At 39.4% G+C, this 10090-nt stretch overlaps 2 long non-coding RNA genes across 2 annotated transcripts; both read left to right on the top strand.

Annotated features, from left to right (window-relative positions):
• Positions 1-972: 972 nt before the first annotated feature.
• Positions 973-7571, top strand: LOC148315686 (uncharacterized). Its single transcript, XR_015840683.1, has 7 exons — positions 973-1066; positions 1727-1846; positions 2454-2617; positions 2962-3150; positions 5416-5511; positions 6573-6725; positions 6833-7571. It is a non-coding gene; the product is annotated as an uncharacterized LOC148315686 (long non-coding RNA).
• A 668-nt stretch (positions 7572-8239) lies between these two features.
• Positions 8240-9719, top strand: LOC148315685 (uncharacterized). The gene is made up of 2 exons (XR_015840684.1): positions 8240-9143; positions 9233-9719. It is a non-coding gene; the product is annotated as an uncharacterized LOC148315685 (long non-coding RNA).
• Positions 9720-10090: the final 371 nt, after the last annotated feature.

Here is a 10090-nt window from a genome sequence, read left to right as displayed (position 1 = left end):
CTCCAATCAAGGCTGATATTCCTTTATGTACGTCATTAATTTCCAAACAATATCTAATCTTTTTGTTCTGTGGCTTCAACATATTTATCATCTCATCAATATTAGCACCACAGAGTACTGAGTTTCGAGATCCTCACAATAGTCGTTCTCAAAATGATATTTTATTTTTATCAATTTAGCTTTGTTAAGGTAAGATATTTTATTGACAATCTAACATTAATATGCAAAGAACATGTACATTAGTACGAAATGTAAAAGAAAATTGTGGTGGGGGGGTGCGAATTGTTTTCTTCTTGGTAGGGGGGGCATGACAGGAAATAATTGAGAACCACTGGTCTAGTCACACACCAGCTCGGGTTCATTCCCTACCAGAGAAATGACATTCCATGTCCCCAGAGCTAGGCGCTTTATGTTGCCGGGGATTGGACTGCCTTTGACTGCCTCCTAGCTCAAAGGAAACCCAAATTCTTTGGTCCCGCCCACTGGTAGTGAGCCGAAGCCCTTGTATTAAATAATAAATAAATACATAAAATAAAAAAATTAATAAATTTAAAAAACGGACCGATCCACTGCTTGGGTTAGTTTGACCCACCTTGAGATCCGTTCCCACTCAGTGACAGTGTCTACAAGCCACTGCCACCAGGCCAGTGAACCCAACGTCCAGGCAGTGACAAAAAACGTGATCAAATTACATTGCTCATCATCAGGTGTTTGTGAGACGCTCTTTGTATGTTTCCTCAATTAAGACCTGTTTTCCATTGGTGTATTTGAAAAAAGTGGTGAACCTGTTAAATTCACTACAAAACGTTAAGAAGATGAAAGTAATGTTTGAAGGAATATTATTTTTCTATCGACGTGCCGGCGGGCGGGCACAGATAGAGAGTGATAAAGCAGCACCACCCGCGCGGGGCGTGCTGACGAAAAGGCAAGCGCTCCTCCTCTCATCGCGTCCTTATTAAGACAGAAAAAAGACGCTGTTGAATTTGACCTATTCGCAGTTCGAGCAGGTGCTTAACGCTGGAGAATATCACCACTTCGAAGTTCGAACTGCTGTTGAAACGGAGAGGTAAGTGTTTTTCGTTGGGTTTTTTTCAAAACATGCGTCGAGTGCATTTGTTCATAGTTAGAGATAGTTGTGTGGAAAACACTATACAAAGTAGCACCATGGATGTGGGCCTACAACACTGGCCTAGCAAACATGTGCTCCTACATCGACATAATTGACGAGCTCCAGTTAAGCATTGAATAATTATAAAACGTCATGGTGCTTTTACTCATTTAAAGAACTAAACCGACGCGTATTGTCATCCGGTGGTCAGGTTTGCATTGAATGTGAGCACGAGGGACGCTAGCTTGTTGCGTTAGCTTTGCGGAGCTAACAGCTTGCACTTTTGTTATAGAACCACAGAATGCAAGTACCATGATAATTTCTGTCATTAATTTTTGTGTAAGACACGATGTTCACTGGTTAATTACATGATTCTTAAAGCAAAGGTTACTGTGAATGCAATTTTGGTAAGATTTTTGTAGTCACACTGCATAAATCTGTCTGTGTCTGTTGTTTAAACTTCAATATAAACTATTATGGTTGAAATCGTTAATTGGGATGGAGGAATTGATATTTTTTTAATTTATAATTTATTTTTCTTACACTAATATTGTTAAAACTCCATTTAGCCCATAGTATTAATAATTCTCAACACAATACTGTCTTTTTTCTTTATAGAATAAACAATGCCTTCCCTGAGATGCAGGAAGTCCCCAAAGCAGGATACTATTGAACATGCAGTCAAGGGTCTGGACAAGACTGCAGAGTTAGAAGCGAAGTATATAAACTAATTTAAAGGTATGATGTTAACGCTTTTGCGAAGATATATTATTGTTTTCTGATAACCAAGCTGACATCGTTTTTTAAGTGGTTATTTTACATTAAGAGTGTCTTGACCTTTTCTTTTGCCACTTTTGTCAGTTTCAAGTTATTTCAGTGAGTGTGAAACCTGATGGTAGGAGTTCTATCTAAATTAAGGCTGTACTTGATGACGCCCTCCGGCATTTTTATACCACAATAGACCGGTGAACAAGTCCGATATTGATAGTCTAGTGTAAAGCACGTAATACGTCACAGAGATCACGTGACGCGATCCAATATGACTGTGTACAGTGTATGTCATTGTTTTGAAACTAAATAATCTTAAAGTTTTTTTTTTACGTAACCAGGTGCAATTGACATTTGTACTTTCAGTCCTAATACATACTGGCTAATGCAATGCTGGAAAATGAATTTTGGCTGGTCTGTTCCTTTAAAATCATAAAGAAGGGCTCTGCTCTATCCCTCACAAGAAGCAATGTTTCAAACCACCCTACATTAGTATAGTGGCACAAATGAATATGATGACTCCTTGTTTGTGTGCTTAAAAATATGACGAAGCTAACTTGATTTCCCTGTTAACTAGGTCGAGGAGTATTTACCAAGGCCCCTTTCAGGAAAGACGACTTTATTCTTTATTATGGAGTACAGAGGAAAATTGATAGATTCTGATGAATCTCAACGCAGGAAGATGGATGGAAGAGGCACTGTCTTTTTGTTTGACTTCCGCCGGCAAGAAAAAACTTGGAGGTGAGGCAAAGATTGAGATGTTATCTTATTTTTGTTTTTATTTAAAAAAATAAACACATACTCATCCCATAAGTGTTAGGGGAAAAATCATTCTCTAAGCAAAAATGTATAATTACTTTTATTCATGCGTTGAATCTGTACAAATGAAAATATAGATCATGAAGTCTCAAAGACAAGCTGTTAATAGGGTCTGATTCCAATAGAAATTTCTTGTATGATTTGATTTAGATTTAACAATTGTGGATTTCCTATTTTTATGTTTTGTGTACACAAGATTGTCTCAAAGATTAATTTCTGACATTGATTGAATAATTGTTTTTTTTTTTTTTTTAATCTATTTTAAGTGTTGATGCAGCTCAAGAAGATGGCAGTCTGGGAAGACTGGTTAATGATGACCACATGCACCCCAACTGTAAAATGAAGAAGATGACAACAGAGGACAGACCACACCTCTGTCTGTTTGCGCTCCGAGACATTGATGTTGGCGAAGAAATAACTTAAGACTATGGACCAGCTGGCCTTGGAGAACACAGGTTTGTAAGATGCATCTTTAAGTACAATAACAGAGCCCACTTGTGGTGTTCTGGTGATGTAGTTTCCAATTAGTTTGGCAATCTAATAAATGTATGTGAGGTTTCTATGGAAGTTGAACATGCTGACTGACTGGGGGAGTTCTCCATTGTCCACTATCTGTAATTCAAATTTGTGGGTCTGAGTCAAAGTTTGGCTCTGCAGGAACAACGAACTGGTCAGGGAGTGACAGTATTACAAAGTTCTGCGTTACTCCTTTCTGGGCGGTGGCCCTGTTAGGCCATCATATGCCATATTGCAAATATCCCCATTGTGGGACTAATTAAGGACATCTTTATGTTGTGGTTTCCCTACCAGAACCAGCACCAACCCTGTATATTCATGATATAAAACACTGTTTCAATTTGATATTTAGCCTTTCTATACTGTAAAAATAGAAGACCCCAGGCTTTCCTGCGCGCCCTTGCCCAATTGGTGGTGTTCAGGAGACAACCTGGGACTGAAATATCAGTCACAACCAGTGTTGTTTTCGTCACTGATGACTATGACGAAAATACTTCGTTAACGCCCCTTTTTTAATGACGATGACAAGCTATACGAGGTTCTTTTATGACGAAAACATGACGTGATGTACATGAATTTTTTTCGTTGACTAGACAAAATTGTTAGCATGTGGTTCATAAATTATTTTATGTTGCTTTTAGTGAAATAAAGCCACAACAGTTGCCCAACAAAATGTTTTGCTTCTCTGCTTATTTTGGAGCAGTGAGTATTGATTCCACTGTTGCCACTTTTTTCTGTTTGTGATGTAGTAGTCCATCCAAAAGTCTTTGTTATTGGGTGGAAACCTTGAATGCCTTGTTTTAACTCAAATGGACTTAAACCCATCCATCCATCCATCCATCCGTTATCTGTACCGCTTCTCCTCACTAGGGTCGCGGGGGGTGTTGGAGCCTATCCCAGCTGTCTTCGGCAGTAGGCGAGGTACACCCTGAATTGGTGTCCAGCCAATCGCAGGACATGCATAGACGAACAACCATCCACGCTCACACTCATGCCTCGGGGCAATTAGAGTGTCCAAGCAACTTGCCATGCATGTTTTAAGAATATGGGAGGAAACCGGATTACCCAGAGGAAACCCACGCAGGAAGGCCGGAGCCAGAATCGTACCTACGACCTCAATATTGTGAGGCCATCATGCTAACCAGTTGGGCCACCGTGCCGCTTGGACTAAAACCTTTGTGAATAAATTGACGAAAACTAGGGTAAAACTTTTTTTGCGTTTCCGTCGATTAAAACTGGACTAAAACCCTTTTTTTAGTTTTCGTTGACTAAAACTGGACTAAAACTATAACGAATTGGGATGACTAAATGTGATGTAAACAAATCAGCACTTTGTCCAAATGACTTGGACAAAATCTAAAATGCCTGCCAAAAACAACACTGGTCACAACACGTGTCTACAGAAGATTAATTGGCATGGGCGAAATTAATTAGTTTTATTTCATTCATGAGCTTATGTTTTGTTTTGGGTGGCTAAGGCTTAAAATGTGTAAAAATGTAATCCAACCTCAAATATAATTAATTCAATAAATTTATGATGCTACTAAAACATCGAAGCAGCCTCCTCCAGGCTTTACAGACTCAGAAATGGAGGTATGCGTATCATGTGCTCATCCTGTCGTGTCTCGAGATGTTAAAATTGCAGTTAGATAGACGTGTGCTGATTAGACAAGACTTCTAATATATCTGGTGTCACAGGATATTTGTCAGTGAATGTGTATGTCTGGTTTGAGGCTCACTCAGCTTTTTCTTGTGTTGTGGGGTCCAGTTGAGTTGAATTGCGAGTCAGGTATGTTGGCCATCTGACACCCAACTGTCAGGTTTGCGTTCGTGGGGACCCCGTAGAGCCATTTTTATTGTTGACATAAATCATAGCTAATCATCTTTTCCTTCATTATCATATGAAATACAGTTAGGAGTTGTATGTGCCTTTACTATGTTATAATCTTAGAACCTACCAGCCACTACAGCTGTCCGACAAGAAGACTTTTGGCTGTCCTGTGCTCCATTGCGGCCCTGGTGGCGTTCAAAAGACAACCTGTGACTGAAATATCAGTCACAACATATCTCTACTGAAGATTAATTGTCATGCGCTAAAGTAATTGGTTTTGTTTCATTCGTGAACTTGTTCTTTAAAATGTGTAAAATTCTGATCCATTTTCTTTTTTTTAATTCATTAAATTAATATTCAACTTGTTCATTAGGATGGAGGACAACCGACAATGACTGAATCGGCTGAGGTTGATGCCACCAGAACATCGAAGCAGCCTTCTCAAGGTTTGACAGACTCTGAAAAGGAGGTATGCGTATCATGTGGTCATCCTGTCGTGTCTTGAGATGTTAAAATTACAGTTAGATAGACCTGTGCTGGTTGGACAAGTTTTCTAATATATCTGGACATAAATCGTAGCTAATAATATTTTCCCTCATCATCATATGATATACAGTTATGCGTAGTGTATGTCTTTACTATGTTACAATCTAAGAACCTACCAGCCACTACAGTTCTCTCATTGGGAGACTTAAGCTTTCGTCAGGCTGTCGACTGCTGCATTGCCCTCTTATTGGCTTTAAGTACACAACCTGTAACTGAATTATCTGTCAGAACAGAACCTATGTGTCCACAGCAGGTGATTTGGCATGTGGATTCTTCAGATTGTTAGAAAATAGGTAAAATTGTGATCAAAAGTTTAAAATGTATAAAATTCTGGTATAGTTTGCAATAGTATATCTATTAAATCATTTCAAAACTTCTTAACAAGGATGGAGAACATTGGCTGTGACCGAATTGGTTGAGGTTTACATTACCAGGACCATTGAGCAGCCTCCTCGGGATCTACAAATTTAGGAATGAAGATATGCATCCCATGTTACAATCCTGTTATGGCCCGAGGTTTTGAAGTTGCAGTTACATATTGGGCTGGGCGATATGGCTGATAAGTACATAGCGATATAAGTATTTCATATGGGTCCATCGATACACATTGAATTCTTTTTTCATATTATTTTATTCATTATTTTTTTTATTTTCCAATATTTTCACTGCCCTGTTAAAAAAACATTTAATGTAGTTTTCCTCCCGGGAGCTTTTTGTTACGGTCAATTAAAGTGTTTTTGTTAAATATAGCTGCGTAGAATAATTATATGCATTATTATCGTACCACAATGTTTTGGTTTTGCAAATAATTTCCTAAAATCATTCTAATTTTGTTATTACATTATTTTGTCATAATATCATTCATCAATATTTTAGTTTTTTTTTTTTTTCAAATAGAATTAAGACCTTTTTCTGTGCAGATTCCTCTGGGGATTAAGTATTTAATGGGTTCTCAATTTTCTCTTGGACTCTGATGCAACCCAGTCTCCTCCCTTGGACAAAAAATATGGGCTGAATCTTCCTTGGAATAACGACACAGATTCTGACGAATCATTGTCAAATCCTGCCCCTGAACTTTGTTCCTCAGACCCAGACCATATTACTATCCCAAGGCTCAGGAGGACCAAAAGTATACAGGTAAACAACCCATATAGATTTCAGGGAATCTTACAAGCAAATTGCATATATTTTATTGGTCTCCTGCCTTCTATCCTTTATATTTCGTTGTTGTTGTTGTTTTTTAGATTAAAAAAACAGGCTGACTTTGGAATGGATAAGCATTATTACTCCAACTCAGATGACAGTGGAGATGAATATATTCCGGATACAAGTGAGGCCTCTGATTCAGACGGAAGTGAATCTTTGAAAATTGTGGACCCTCTCTTGAAGTCTAAGAATGCCTTCAGAGATTTTTCTCCCACACCACGAATCTCAAAAGCCACCTCAACGCAGGTTGTTAATCAAGGGCGTTCACCCGTTCGGAGGAGTAGCAGCACTGGTGTGATTCTTGAATTCTATGGCTCTTCAAATATTTGTGCAGTTTAACACAAATCATCCAAAATAGAATTCAAGCACATCTGTGACAGAAATTCAAATTCAGAAGTCAAAGAGAGAGAACAAAAAAAAAATCTAATGCTGCCCTTCTTCCGAAGACATATACTGTAAACATTAAATGTATGTTAGGACAATCTTGAAAAAAGTATTAGAACACCCTTTACTTTTATTTCTTGTTAATTTTATTAACCAAAATATGTCCATTTTTATTACAGATTAATGAATACAAAATTAAAACTCTAATCAGCTACTTTTTAATCGTTATATTTGTATAAACAAATGTTATACATCTGTGTGTTAACTTATACAAGAAATGACGGAAAAGCAAGGGTGGTTTAGTATTTTTTTATCGTATATAGTCTGTATAATATCTTTAACCTATGCTGATGCTGTTTAATACTGATTTAAATAATAATAATAATGTCATAATCTGTTGGTTTTACATGAACAAAACCTTTCAAGCACTTTTTAAAATTCTAAATACTACCTCTTGTCAGTAAGTTGGTTCACAGCACTGCCTTGGAGTGAAAGTGTGTAGTGCTGAGACAGTCGGTATGTGCTGAGTCGTCTGACGTTTGTGTGACTGGTACCCAGGAAGGTAGCAAAACCAGGCAGTGTGTATGTCGTACCCAGGAAGGCAGAGAAACCAAGCAATATGTATGTGGTACCCACGAAGGCAGAGAAACTAAGCAGTGTGTATGTGGTACCCGGGAAGGTAGCAAAACCAGGGAGTGTGCATAGATACAGACCCCAAAAGTGATTAAAACCAAATAAAGTCCCCAGAAGATCATCTGTAGTCAGGTGAAGGACCCTGTACTTTGTTCAACTCATTTACTCCCTTAGACGTACAAAGACGTCTTTTAATGCAATGGCGCCCTCTACCAAAGACGTATAAGTACGTTTCCTGTCTTTTTTACGTCATAGTGTACATAAGGGTCTGATGCAACCTCTGACTGAGAATCAGCCTTGTCCGCATTGTGAATCATGTAAAAATCACCCAGCAGGGGGCAGAGGTGCAAAAGATCCGCCTTGAATCTGCGCCAGAGGTACAAATGGGGGGGCGGGATCCTGGGGTAGACTTATAAGTGTGGAGAGCAGCGTGGGTAGCAGCAGCATCGGCAGCACTAGCAGCAGTCGCATTAGTAGCGTTAGCAATGAAATCCTCCAAGCAAATGACGATCGAGGAATGCTTTTTTGTAAAAAAAAGCTTCCTAAAAGCATCAAGGCGATGGAGACGCTTTGGTTGAGAGGATGACGCTTCGTCGTCGTCACAACAAAACGGCGTCTAAAGAGGGTGCGCGTGCCTTGCGGCCTGCATCGCCTGCCTTCGGACAATAGCCAAAGCAGCTGAGAGTCCTCACCAGATCCCCCCGAACGAGGAGGTAAGCGCTCGCAAGTTACCATTGAACATGTGGTTTTACCCCTCATGCTTTTATTGTACATATCATGCATCTTGCGGGCAGAAAATGTCGCGTAAATGTGCAGTTAGAAGCGAGCTTGCTCGCTGACTTCCTCGTCCGGCCGCCTCTATTGCACAATTACACGCGAGCGTAAGTCCTCGCCGACGAGGAAGTAAACGCTCGCAAGTTACCATTAAACATGTGGTTTTAGCCCTCATGCTTTTATTGTACATATCATGCATCTTGCGGGCAGAAAATGTCGCGTAAATGTGCAGTTAGACGCAAGCTTGCTCGCTGACTTTCTCGTCCGGGCGCCTATTGCACAATTACACGCGAGCGTAAGTCCTCGCCGACGAGGAAGTAAACGCTCGCAAGTTACCATTGAACATGTGGTTTTAGCCCTCATGCTTTTATTGTACATATCATGCATCTTGCGGGCAGAAAATGTCGCGTAAATGTGCAGTTACGCGCGAGCGCATCTCCTCCCGACGAGGAAACAACAATACTGAATGGTGTGGTAATCATGCATACTTTCTAAAATTCACAGATTGTGCATCCCGCGGCAAGAAAGTTCCTCCTCGTCTTGTTGGTGTAAAGAAAGGTAAATTATAATATGAAACTTCACACGCCAGCAATAAAATGCAGCAATAAATATATATTTCCAATTGTTTATATTTCTGTAATTTACAGGTTGTGCATCAGGAAGCAGTGGTTCCGGATGGCGTCACACTGGATGGCAACCGAGGAAAATCGACTTTACAGCAACCCCTGGACCACTGAATGCCGCTGCCCATTTGGAGTCTGAGGAGCCAGCTGATTTCCTGCAGCTGTTTCTCACGGATGAGCTTCTGCAGCACATCGCGGATGCCAGCAATCACTTCCCAGACAATTATTTTCACACAAACCCCAGTGGACAAACACAAGCTCGCCTATTTTCCACGGACCAGCAAAGCCAGACCACAACGAAAGTGTCGGGTCTGTTTGCGCAAAGGCAAACGGAGTGAAACAAGAATGTGGTGTGAACTATGTTGTGTGCCCTTGCATCAAGGCAACTGTTTTATTTTATATCACACAAAAAAAAAAGTATGTATGACACTGATGTATTTCATTTTTGTACATAGTTCAACAGTTCAGTCGTTTAGTGTTATGTGCAAATAAATTTATTTTATCAAAAACATTTTTTGTGCTTTTTTTTGTTATTTTATAGAAGGCATGCATTATTTAGATGTTAGAGGTGTCATAAAAGCCATAAATAATAGTGTCAAAATTCAAATTATGGTCAAAATGCATCAGTTTACAAAGCTCATTTTCTCAGTTTTTTCCCCAGGGATTGGAGTTTTCATGAAATTTAGCTATTTTCAAATGCTGATTGCTCAAGAATGGAAAAAGATAGGAACAAACATTTTTTTTCTGTTGAAAGAAGAGAGGCTCATCTTTCTTCGGGTGTGCTCCATGTCTATATAGCATTAGAATACTATATTCTGTGGGCCTTGCAATATTAGTCAAAACCCAGGAAAACGCTGGGATTGAGCGGGTTGCTCCAGTGAA

The sequence above is a fragment of the Idiotropiscis lumnitzeri genome, unplaced genomic scaffold (genome assembly GCF_059441095.1).
Source record: "Idiotropiscis lumnitzeri isolate Australia: NSW breed Sydney's pygmy pipehorse unplaced genomic scaffold, RoL_Ilum_1.0 HiC_scaffold_59, whole genome shotgun sequence".
Taxonomy (NCBI): domain Eukaryota; kingdom Metazoa; phylum Chordata; class Actinopteri; order Syngnathiformes; family Syngnathidae; genus Idiotropiscis; species Idiotropiscis lumnitzeri.
Note: the sequence above shows the minus strand (reverse complement) of the source record. Positions and strands in the feature narration are given on the sequence as shown.